The sequence below is a fragment of the Lathyrus oleraceus genome, chromosome 7 (assembly GCF_024323335.1).
Source record: "Lathyrus oleraceus cultivar Zhongwan6 chromosome 7, CAAS_Psat_ZW6_1.0, whole genome shotgun sequence".
NCBI classification, from domain to species: Eukaryota; Viridiplantae; Streptophyta; class Magnoliopsida; order Fabales; family Fabaceae; genus Lathyrus; species Lathyrus oleraceus.
In genome coordinates this window covers 204,220,840-204,232,892 of record NC_066585.1, presented here as the reverse complement: position 1 = coordinate 204,232,892, position 12,053 = coordinate 204,220,840, and the positions used below count along the sequence as shown (strand labels likewise).

Sequence of the window (12,053 nt, the reverse complement as noted above, 5' to 3'; positions counted from 1 at the left end):
TTACGCATCATGACAAGCATTGGGTGATCATGTGCGACAAATCGAAACATGGTGAAATTCTATCGCTATATCGATAAAATAATCATGGATAAACAACATAAGAGCGATCGAATCCATAGATTAAAATCGACGTTCAACAAAAATAAACTAAAGGGGTAAACATTTAAAAAACAATGAGTGCCGGAGAAATGAGAATAAAACATAAACATAAAAAGGATTAAAAAGAATAAAATAGAAAATTAAATGTATCAAAAACCATGCATGCCACACACAGGTATCAGACCCACTACTAAGGGGGAGTTAAACTAACTCCATCTCCACCTGGCCACAAGTTACTTGCTGTCAAACTAGGACCAACAAACATTTATAAACGGAATGGAAACCAACTAGCCAAAAAAACCAGCAAAAAGCCAAACATGGGCCGCTGGATTAGGATTAGAATAAAGCCCAACAATAATCCTGAACCGTATGGGCTCAGGTCGCTGAACACCCGTTTCCCAAGCTGGCCCAAACGTGGAACCACCAAGGAATCCAAGAGGCAGCCCTAGCCGCATGGATGTCGGGCAACGAACCAAGAAAGGTGGCCATAATTAATTATTAGCTATCAGTGTTTAATGAAAAGCTACAACAATGAAAAGCCAAAAGAAACTTTGATGACACGGTAACATTTTCCAACATAGGGCTTTTAATTGCATTAAAAATCAAACATGAGGAAATTGGAAAAAAAACCAACAGTGAATCCAACAAAAGCCATCGTCTTCCTTCCTCAAGCAAATCCAAACCATTCTAAAAACCAAATCTTCCCATCTTTAGAAACAGTGATAAAAATCAGTAAGAAACAAAAATAAACAGAAAACCAACAAAGATGACGGAACTGAAGCTCAAACCAAAAGGAAAATTCTAAACCAAAATGAACACCTACATTCTCATCTATTCTATGGTCAAGCAATGGACTGTTACCGGTTGAGATTAAATCGAAGACTCAAAGCGTGAGACGAGGAGGGGCTTATCGGTCACAAACAAAATTAAACGGTGATTGGAAAGGCAACACCTGGATCTTTCTTCCAAAAGCTCCCACATCGATTTGTCTTCTGCGGTTGCTCGTTCCTGTGCTCCACTTTTGGTAAAGGCTTTATCCAAAAACCGGGCGTCAAGATGAAGCTTTGCTACCGTTCTTCCAAGGAAATCGCAGACTCTAGGTTTATCTTTTCAGAAATTTATGTTTCTGTCGAACTTGCTAGCCTCCCCTTTCTTTTGTTTTTCGATCTCCTAATGTAACTGTTTCATGAATCCGTTAAAGATAAAAACTATTTCCTCTCTGTGGTCCCCCTCTCGTCTGCTCTTCCGTACCGTTGGTAATGACCATGAGCTATGGCAACTGTGGGTGTAGTGGAGCGTGAACGCTCTGAAATTTGTCTGCCCAAACTTGGTGGTCCCTCTTCAATTCTTATCCTAACCTTTACTGTTGGTAATCCGCGATTTACCGTTATGAATACATGTTTTATGAAATTATACTAATTCGTGTATTATGCTACATATTTGGGATGAACTATCCTTTTGCAGGAGAATGCAATGTCTTGCCGACTGAATTGGTTATGCATTCAACAAAATCAGAGTGTGAAGACGAAAGCTTCTATTTTGTTATGACAGTTTTTTTCAACCACTCCTTTTTGACTTGTAGAAGCCGTCACCGGATGAACCAAATCCAGCCTTCTGCCTCTCATTCAACATGATATTTGCCAACTCCCATGAAACACCGCGATTCAAGATGAATGTGAACAAAACAGTTGAAGCCCCACTCATTTGATCAACATAGGTTGTCTTTGGAGTCCCTTACAGTTCAATTATTTTAGCTTTCAAGTCAATAATGCATGTGTCAAGGTTACCATCAATGCGAGTTTTTTGAACAAGAAGATCCAAGATATTCACAAATAGATCAAATAGCCCATTCTGAGTCTTGAGAGCTATTCCCAAAAGTCGGTTGAGAAATCATCCAATATCATGTATATATTTATCATTAATGTGACAAGATAACCATCGAGGGTCAATATCATCTCCAAGAATGGCATCCTTTAAAATTCCAACAGAAACAAGAGCAACTTTTGCCTGCTTGATAAATCCTTGGATTGTACCTAGTCTGTCAGATAAGCATCCTGGAGGAACAACATGTAGGTTTTTTTTGGGAATGTTTCTGATATTGACTTGTTGTTCCTTAAGTTTCCTACTAAAATGTCACTATCTTCTTTGCTGAACCAGACATGTAAGCTTGTTGATTTTGAACTCCATGTTCACTGGCAGGTTTGGGAGCTCGACCGAATGGCGTTATAGTTTCGACATGAAGAAGAGAAAATTCCCCGGTGATGGATCATGAAAACCAATTGACGTTAAAGAAACGAAACCAGAACATGTCCTGAAGTGAACAACGGATTAGATTTTCTTGAGGTTGCTTGGTCTAGTGTTAATGGCCAACAACTAATTTTATTATATCATTTGCAATGCTTGTAATTCTTCTCAATTAACATACGAGTTTCGCCTCTGTATGCCACTTCAATTAAGATTTGACGAAAATTTGTTTCTTGCTCTTGCATTGTCTTAGCCTACTTTGAATGGCACTTGGTTAACAACAACACAATGCACATTTGTTTCCTTAGGGTCCAAGCATAGAGTTTGCACGTGAGTATCAGTCGTTTCGACCAAACTCCCCCTTTATATTTAAATCTCGATATCAAAATCAATTTTTGAACATAATTGAGACTCCTTTTGTGTTTCCCTTGAACTATCTACTAAAATCCAAGCAAATACAGGATGGCACTCGGCCACTAGCTTGATTCCGAACAACAACCATGCTTGGTCCCTCTTGAAAAACTCACATGATAATGACTCTCCTTTAAGACATGGTAAACCACATGAATCTCCCTTAACCAAATAATGTTCATCAAAGCTTTTCATGACAAAAAAATTTTTGACCACATACTTTAATCCAAGCACAATAATCCTTGAATTCCTTGATTACCACCGTCGCGGAATGCGCATATGTATCTAAATATGTTGACAGCAGAACTTCGCCTTGAATGCGCAAAATACAACAAGGTGTAACAACAACAGGAAAGGAGACCACTTGATGCTCATAAAAAGGGGTACCATATCATAGGAACAAAATCATGAGGAACAAATAATGAATGAAATAATGATATGAAAGGAGACCACTTGAATCTCATTAATTATCACTCCACTCAATTTCATTTCATCTCATACCATCAATCCAAACATACCCTCAAAGCAAAATCTGCAAGAAACCTATGGATTTTGACTTTAGGGATTAAAACCAATACAAAACGTGAGATATGAGGACTCAGACAAAAATAAATAAATTACAGGGACCAAAATCAAAAACTCGTTAACTTACAGAGATCAATAGACTATTTTAGCCAATTTAAAATAATATCAAAAAGTAAAGAATTTGAAATTGCTTTGTCACACTATATAATTCAAATGTTAAATTGTTTATTATTTATTTTTGAAAAATTGTAAAATGGTCCTCACATTTTATGAAAACTTTAAATCCATCTATAAAATTTTCAAAAAATTGTAAATAAATCCCTAATAATTTTACAAATTAGTCTCTTTAAATTTCAAAATTTGAAAATTAGTCCCTATTTTCATATTTTAAATTTGGTCTAAAATTTTTAAAAATTATGAAAATGATCATAAAAAAGTAACAATGAATCATTTTAATATTTTATCTAAATAATTTTTTGAAAAAATAAATAAATTTTAGTTAAATAATTTATATTATTTATAATTCATCCAAATACATTTATATTTCTTTAAAATTTGATATTTATGTAACATTTTAAACGTTATAAGCTCTCCAACAAACGTTCTTAACACCTCCTCTACAAAAATAATATACTTTTCTCATAAATATTTTCTCTCTCTTAATTATCTCCTTCCTTTCTTTCATCTTATCTCTATTTCAACACTCATTATTTTACTTCGGGCGTGTTTAGAATAATAGAAGTTGAGAAGAGAGATTAAGAAGAGAGAGAAATTCAAGAGAGATAAGGTATTTCTTCTATTTCGCACATCAAAGAAATAGATAAGGGAGAATAAAATGGGACTCTCACCACTTTAGAAGAGAAAGTGCTTAGAAATGATAAAGATGTGTGCTATTTCCACATTTAACCCTCACGTTGAACCATTTTTATATTCATTTATTTGTTGCTGATAAAGTTGTGTGCTCAAAATGTTTAAACATATACACTTATATCAATGATCGATTTATAAAGAATATAAATTCAATTAAAAAATATATAAAAATTAAATATGTTCACATATTAGTTCTTAAACATTACACCCTTATACCATATGTTGGTTGATTTATAAAAATATATATAAGGTCATTTAAAAATAGTCATTACACCCTTATACCATATAAAAATATATTTTAGCCAATTTAAAATAATATCAAAAAGTAAAGAATTTAAAGAATTTAAAATAATTCAAATGTTAAATTGTTTATTATTTATTTTTGAAAAATTATAAGAATATTATAGTAATTTCAGAAATATACGACACTTCTTCTTTTTTCTCTTTAAATTTTTTTTCTCTTTAAGACTATCAATACTTCAACTCCAGTTTATCTTTCATATTTTTTTCTCTTCTTATACTCTTTTATTTATGTTTCTCTTCACAACTTCTCTTATACACCAAACACATCCTTATAGATGCAGACATGAAAAGATATTCGAATATGCATCTAGCACAATCTCGTGGACTATTCAAAGATGGCATTATTGAATTTTCTTAAAATTTTAAGGTTTCAATAAACAATACTTTTGAGAGAAAATATTGTTCGTTAGGATTTTAAATTTTAAAAATACTTTAATCATAGAACCATAAAATAGTTATATTTAATTTATGTAAGCGTTGTCACTTAATCAAGTGATTTAATTATTATTAAATCTAACATATCCGCAAAAATAAAAAACAAATTTTGTGGTGTTAAAAAAGTGATGTTTGAAAATTTGGACTATATTTTCATATTTAGAAACAAAAGAACTAAAATTGTAAACTCATAAAAATAGAAAAACTTAAATCATACTTAAGCCCAACTTTGTTCATTGTGTTTGAAATTTTGAGCGGACACTTTTTTTTGGTTGGATGAGCTCCAAAAATTCAATGCATTATATTCAAAATGGACAATGTTAAAGAAGAAGGATATGTAAATCTACCATCTATTCTTGATGGCATGAATTATGATTATTAAGAAACTCGTATCGTTGTTTTTCTCAAATTTATGGATAGTAAGACTTAGAAAGCAGACATAAATGGATGAACGCCTTCAAAAGTTACAGTTGAAGATGGCATTGAATCTTTGAAGTCTGACAAGGACTAATCAAAAGTAGAAGATAAGGAATCACATGGTAACTCTTGTGCCCTCAATGTCATTTAAAATGGAGTTGACAATAATGTCTCCTGGCCTATCAAAACTTGTTTCGACGCCAAGGAAATTTGAGAAACTCTCCAAACTGCACATGAAGGCACCTCAAAGGTTCGCATGTCAAGACTTCAACATCTCACTACATATTTGAAAATCCGAGGATGAAAGAAAATGAAATCGTTACTGAATTTAATGTTTATCTCAATAACATTTCTAATAGCTCATTTTCCCTTGATAAAACTTACCAGAGAGAAGCTAACTAGAAAAATTTCCAGATCTCTTCCTAAGAGGTTTGATATAAAAGTCATAGTTAAAGAAGCATAATATGTATGTACTATAAAAGTTGATGAGCTAATTGACTCTCTACTCACATTTAAGATAACAATTAATGACAAATCTAAGAAAAGGCACAAAATTGTGCATTCAAAGCTGACGCTAAAGATGATGAGGAACAGATAGAATATGATACTGATGATATTCTAACTGAATCTACTACTCTTTTTGCAAAAATATTTGGAAAAGTTATAAGAATACTTGACAGAAGATCAAGGAATAATGTCACAACAAATGTAAAAGAGAATTTTCCTCCCAATTCCAAAGGCCTCAACCCTCAACATAAAGATAAAGAAGTGGATAAAAAAACAAAGACAAGGAAATTCAATGTCATGAATGCGAAGGGTTTGGGCATATTTAGACGGATGTGTTAGAAAAAGACCTGGTTCTGCATCTGGCCTTTAGTTTTGATGATAACAATGCATTATTTCTTAGAGAACAATTTTGTACACTAATCATTTTGTTATCTAGTGTGTAGCTTTTGCTAACAAGTTCTAACTCTGAAGCAATGACATGTGACGTCATCAGATTATAGAGTCAACACACTCTGACTATGAGGAGATACAAGTGCTTTACAAGATATTTTCAAGTTCTAGAAAGCTCTTAGATGACAGTTATAATCAACGTTCATGCTAAAGCTTCTGACTAAGACTCTGATTGTTAGAGCCTCTGAAGATTTGTCTGCCTTCAAAATTTTGCGCTCAAGTTTTGAAGACTCTGAAGAACAATATCTGAAGACTTTGAAGACCAGGTTCTAAGGAACTGTGTCAAGACTCTGAAGACCAAGGTTCTAAAGATTCTGTAAACTTGTCTCTTGATCCTTTTAAGCATGCTTCAACATCATTTTATCAGAAGCCTCTGAAGATTAGAAGATAAGATCAAAAGGTTTTGCATCAGGAAAATAGTACACAATACAAGATCACTTTTTCCTCCACTACCCTGATTTTATGGGCTAAGGATTGCACTACTGTACCATTTTTCCGCTTGTATGCAAACCGTTATGAAAGAGATAATTGTGTTTTCAGTATTCCAATTATAACCTTCAATGGATCTTTTCTTTGCCTATATAAAGGAGACTTGAATATTAGAAGAGGCTTCCAATTCAAGCTACTGAAAAATGTTTACACTATTGAACATACACAAGCTCTTAGTATATATTATTTTCTGTGTATATTCTTTGTAAACACACTAGAGTGTTTGCTCATTATTGTGTGAGATATATTCATTATATTAACTTGTGCTAATCTGCTTTTTAGAAGCATTATTTGTAAACACAACTTGTAAATCTCAAATATGTTTGAGTAGTTTCCTTGAGTGACTAGGTTTTAGTCAGATAGACTCAAGAAGACAAGGACAATTTGTCTTTGTGGTGGCTGTAATCAGGTTTTAGTTATAGTGGATTTACTCCTTCTTGAGAAGGCAAAATCACCTTGTTAGGGTGGACTGGAGGTAGCTTCATTAACAGCAAACCATTATAAACATAACCTTGTTATTTTTCCTGTTTGTATTGTTGCTTTATTGAGTTTGTTTTGAAAAAGCTTTTGTTTTTAGAAACCCGATTCAAACCCCCATTTCTTATGTTTCTTGCCACATTCAATTGGAATAAGTGCTCCAGTTTTGATCTTGATAAGATACCAAACACCTAACAGTGTCAGATAAATATCCAGCGTTAAATACAATGGCTTCCATTCCACCACCAGTTGCTCAAACAAATGATAGAGATTATTACAATGCCAAACCTCCATTTTTTGATGGAGATAGATTTGAATATTGGAAGGATAGAATATAGAGCTTCTTTCTAGGTGAAGATGTTGATCTATGGGATATAATAGTTGATGGCTATGGACACCCAGTAGATGCAAGTAGCAATAATGTGGGAAGAAGAGTAATGACTGATCAACACAAGAAAAACTATAAGAATCATCACAAAGCAAGAACCATCTTACTAAATGTTATTTCATACACTGAGTATGAAAAAATCATTAACAAATATACTGCTAAATCTATATTTGATTCTCCGAGGATGACGCATTAAGGGAATGCTCAACCAAAAGAAACCAATGCTTTTGCCTTGATTCAAAAATATGAAGCATTCAAGATGGAGGATGAAGAAATTGTTGAGAACATGTTCTCAAGGTTTCAGACTCTTGTTGCTGGACTTAAGGTCCTAGACAAAGGGAATTTTACTACTGATCATGTTAAAAAGATTATCAAAAGTTTATGTAAGCATTGGATACCTATGGTAACAACTCTGAAGTTATCAGAGGATCTCAACAACACTTCTCTTTAAGAACTAGCCAGTTCTTTAAGAAGTCATGAGAATGAGCTAAAGGAAGATGAGCCCAAGAGAAAGAGCAAGTATGTTGCTCTGAAGTCTTTAGGAAGATATGAGAAGACTAAAGATCTTCAAGCTGAAACTGATGAAGAATCTGAAGAGGAATCAGAAGAAGAAGAAGATGAATTATCTCTTATGTCCAGACGAGTTAATCAACTTTGTAAGAAAGGGAAAGGAAAATTAAGAGGACAAAGAACGACATGTGGTTGTTCTGAGTCCACTTCTAGATCCAAGAAGGCTAAAGCTGGAAAAGAACTCACGTGCTTTAAGTGCAAGGAGCCCGACCACTTCAAGAATGAATGTCCCAAATTAAACAAAGAAAGGCCCATAAAGAACTTCAGAGGCAAGAAGAAGGGTCTAATGGCTACATGGGATGATTCAGAGTCTTCAGAAGATGATTCTTAAGAAGAGAAGACTAATATGGCCAAGCACTTTTGGCTATAAGCAGTCAACACAACATGTTATATTCATAACATGATCTCTATAAGACCTATTCTGGGTAAGACTGCCTATGAATTGTCGAAGAATTTAAAGCCCAACATTTTTTATTTTCATTCTTTTGGATGTTCTTATTTTATGTTGAACACTAAAGATAATCTGAACAAGTTTGATTCTAAGGCACAAAAGTGCATCATGTTAGGATATTTTGAATGCTCGAAAGGCTACAGAGTGTATAACACTGAGACACAAATTGTTGAAGAATCAATCCATGTCAGATTTGATGATAAACTTAACTCTGAAAAGTCAAATCTAGTTGAGAAATTTGCAGATCTAGAGATCACTTACCCAGGTTTTAAAGGAAAGACTTCAGAAGTCGGAGAAGATGAAGCCAAAGACTCTGAAGCTCCTTAACCAGAAGTTGTTGAAGCTCAAACTCCTATACAAAGTCACAAACATAGATCTTCACATTATGAAGAATTGATTTTGGGATATAAGTATGAACCCTTTAGAACCAGATCCTCTTTCAAGCCCTCAGAAGAAAGCCTTCTAGGTTTGGTGTCTCTAATAGAGCCTACATCAATTGATGAAGCTCTTCAGGACACAAAATGGATTCTGGATATGCAAAAGGAACTCAATCAATTATTCAGAAATGATGTTTGGGATTTGGTGCTAAGACCCAAAGGAACTCACGTTATTGGAACCAAGTGGGTCTTTAGGAATAAACTAAACGAACAAGGAGAGGTAGTTAGAAACAAGGCTTGACCGATTACACAAGGTTATAGTCAGCAAGAAGGGATTGATTATACATAAACCTTTGCACCAGTTCACGAGTTAGAGTTTATTCATCTCTTAATTTCATTTGCAGTTAATCACAATATCATCTTAGATCAGATGGATGTTAAGAGTGCATTTCTGAATAGGTATATTACTAAAGAAGTGTATGTACACCAATCCCCTGGTTTTGAAAGTTCTAAAAATCCAGATTTTGTTTTCAAACTGAAGAAATTATTGTATGGTCTGAAACAAGTTCCCAGAGCATGGTATAAAAGACTAAGCAATTTTATGTTAGAAAATGATTTTACCAAAGGAAAAGTTGATCTAACATTATTTTGTAAGTCATTCAAAAATGAAATTCTTGTTGTTCATATTTATATTGATAACATTATATTTGGTTCTGCTGACGCTACTTTGTGCAAAGAATTTGCTAAGTCTATGCAGGCAGAGTTTAAGATGAGTTTGATAGGAGAACTCAAGTTCTTTCTTGTGATTTAGATCAATCAGTGTCCAAAAGGGATGTACATCTATCAGAGCAAATACACCAAGGAACTTATGAAGAAGTTTTACATGTCTTAATGTAAGGCGTCAAAGACCCTCATGCATCCTTGAGAATGATGAGGTAAGTGCTAAGGTAGAACAAAAGGTATACAGAGGTATGATTGACTCTCTCTTATACTTGACTGCTTCTAGGCCTGACATTTTGCTTAGTGTTTGTTTGTGTGCTTGTTTCCAATCAGATCCTAGAGAGTCCCACTTAACAGTTGTTAAGAGGATCTTGAGGTATCTGAAAGGTATGATTAACCATGAGTTATGCTATAGAAAATCCAAAGGCTACAAGCTAGTTGGTTATTATTATGCTGACTATGCTGGAGATAGACCTGAGAAGAAAAGAACTTATGGAAGCTGTCAGTTTATGGGAGATAATCTAATCTCACGGTCCAGTAAAATGCAATCAACAATAGAACTTTCAGTTGCTGAAGCTGAATATATAGAAACCTCTAGATGCAACACTCAGATGCTCTGGATGAAAATCCAGTTAGAAGATTTCCAGATATATGAGAGTAACATTCTTATACTATGTGATAAAACTTATTCTATTTATTTATCTAAGAATCCTATTTTTCATTCTAGAGCAAAACATATAGAGATAAAACATCACTCCATTCGTGACTATGTTCATAAGGGTATTTTAAATCTAAAATTTATTGATACAAACCATCAATGGGGTGGTATCTTTACAAAACCCATTGCTGAAGATAAATTTGTTTTCATTCTAAAAAATTTAAAAATGGACTTATGTCCAGAATGAAACAGATGTTTCTCTCAAAATGTTTATCTCTCAGAATGGTAAAATATGACTTTGAGATTTATCGGTTGTTCTAAACGTGTGAGACTTCTAAGAAGGATTCATAAGTTCCGATGTATCATGTCAGAGTTTATTTTGCAAATCTGATTTATGGATATTTAATAGTTTATTCAATAAATAGTTGTCAATCAGTTTCAATTAGTGGAACAATTTTAAGACAATCGTCTTAGAAAACTGAACCTCTCTGATCAGATGATGTGACATGTTGGGTGAATACATCTTGGGATTAGGTAAAATCTTTCACGCTTTACCCCCTTGTCATATTTTTTTCGTTTGAGTTTTATTGTCATGATTGCAAAAATATCTATTTAAACTCACTTCACACACCTTCGCTACTCTCACAACTCACACTTTTACTTTTTTGAGCCAAAAGTTGTAGTGAAACCTAAACCTTTTTTGTTCTTCAACAATGGATTCAACTCAATAATATGCTCAAAAAGTTCAACATCAATAAGCTTAATGAACTGCTTAACAACTATCTGAGAATCAACAATGCAACAGGGTTATTCAAAGGGTTTCCCGAAGATCTTCATCATTGTAACCACCAGAATATATTCCTCATCTTCTCCAAACTTACAGGACACAATCTACTTTGCATCATGGCAAGTTTGTGTACACTGAAGATGCCTACGATAATCCTGAGATTACACTTTCCACTCCTAATAAGGACTTGGAATTTCTCAGTGAGCTTATGGTTGATTTTTAAAGCATTAATATCACGACTTTGATCTTTTATCTGATGTAAAATTTCAATGTTAGGAGAAGTTCAAGGCTTCTAGAGAGCATCGGGAGACTTCTGCTGAAAAACCCAGAGCTTCTAAAGCTACTTCTACTAGAACTGTAGTTCCTTCTGATACTCATCCACTTACTTTTGTTAACAGTTAATCCATTTCACCCCACTATTACTACATCCATTTCAACCACACATTCACACTCTGTTCCACGTGTTTTGGAAACCTTACCTGTTTCTGCTCCCTAATTCATAAATCCAAATGTCACAATTCCACTACCTCCCCCATCTGTTTCTGAACATCTCACCTTTCCATTTTTTCTCTTAACCCAACAACTATGTCATCTATATGATCTTGGAATCTCTACCTCCCAAATTCCTTCTGAAACCTCTCAACCATCAAACCTCATTCACTCTAATATCCATGTTGACGAATCAACTGTTAATTCTGATGCTGAGTCAGATCTTGAATGTATAGCATTTCCATATAGAACCCCTCACCCCTATTATGACAAAACACCCTTTCAAACCAACATTCGTCCCACTCCCTTGGATTATCTATTGATTCAGTTTGAATATGAGGGTGTTGGTAAACTCAATACTCTCTCTGAGGCTTGTACTTCTAACA

The 12,053-nt window shown here is 33.9% G+C and overlaps 1 long non-coding RNA gene across 1 annotated transcript; it reads left to right on the top strand.

Annotated features, from left to right (window-relative positions):
* The first annotated feature begins 250 nt into the window (after window positions 1–250).
* Window positions 251–2,583, top strand: LOC127107075 (uncharacterized). The gene is made up of 2 exons (XR_007795627.1): window positions 251–2,168; window positions 2,299–2,583. It is a non-coding gene; the product is annotated as an uncharacterized LOC127107075 (long non-coding RNA).
* The last annotated feature ends 9,470 nt before the right edge of the window (window positions 2,584–12,053 follow it).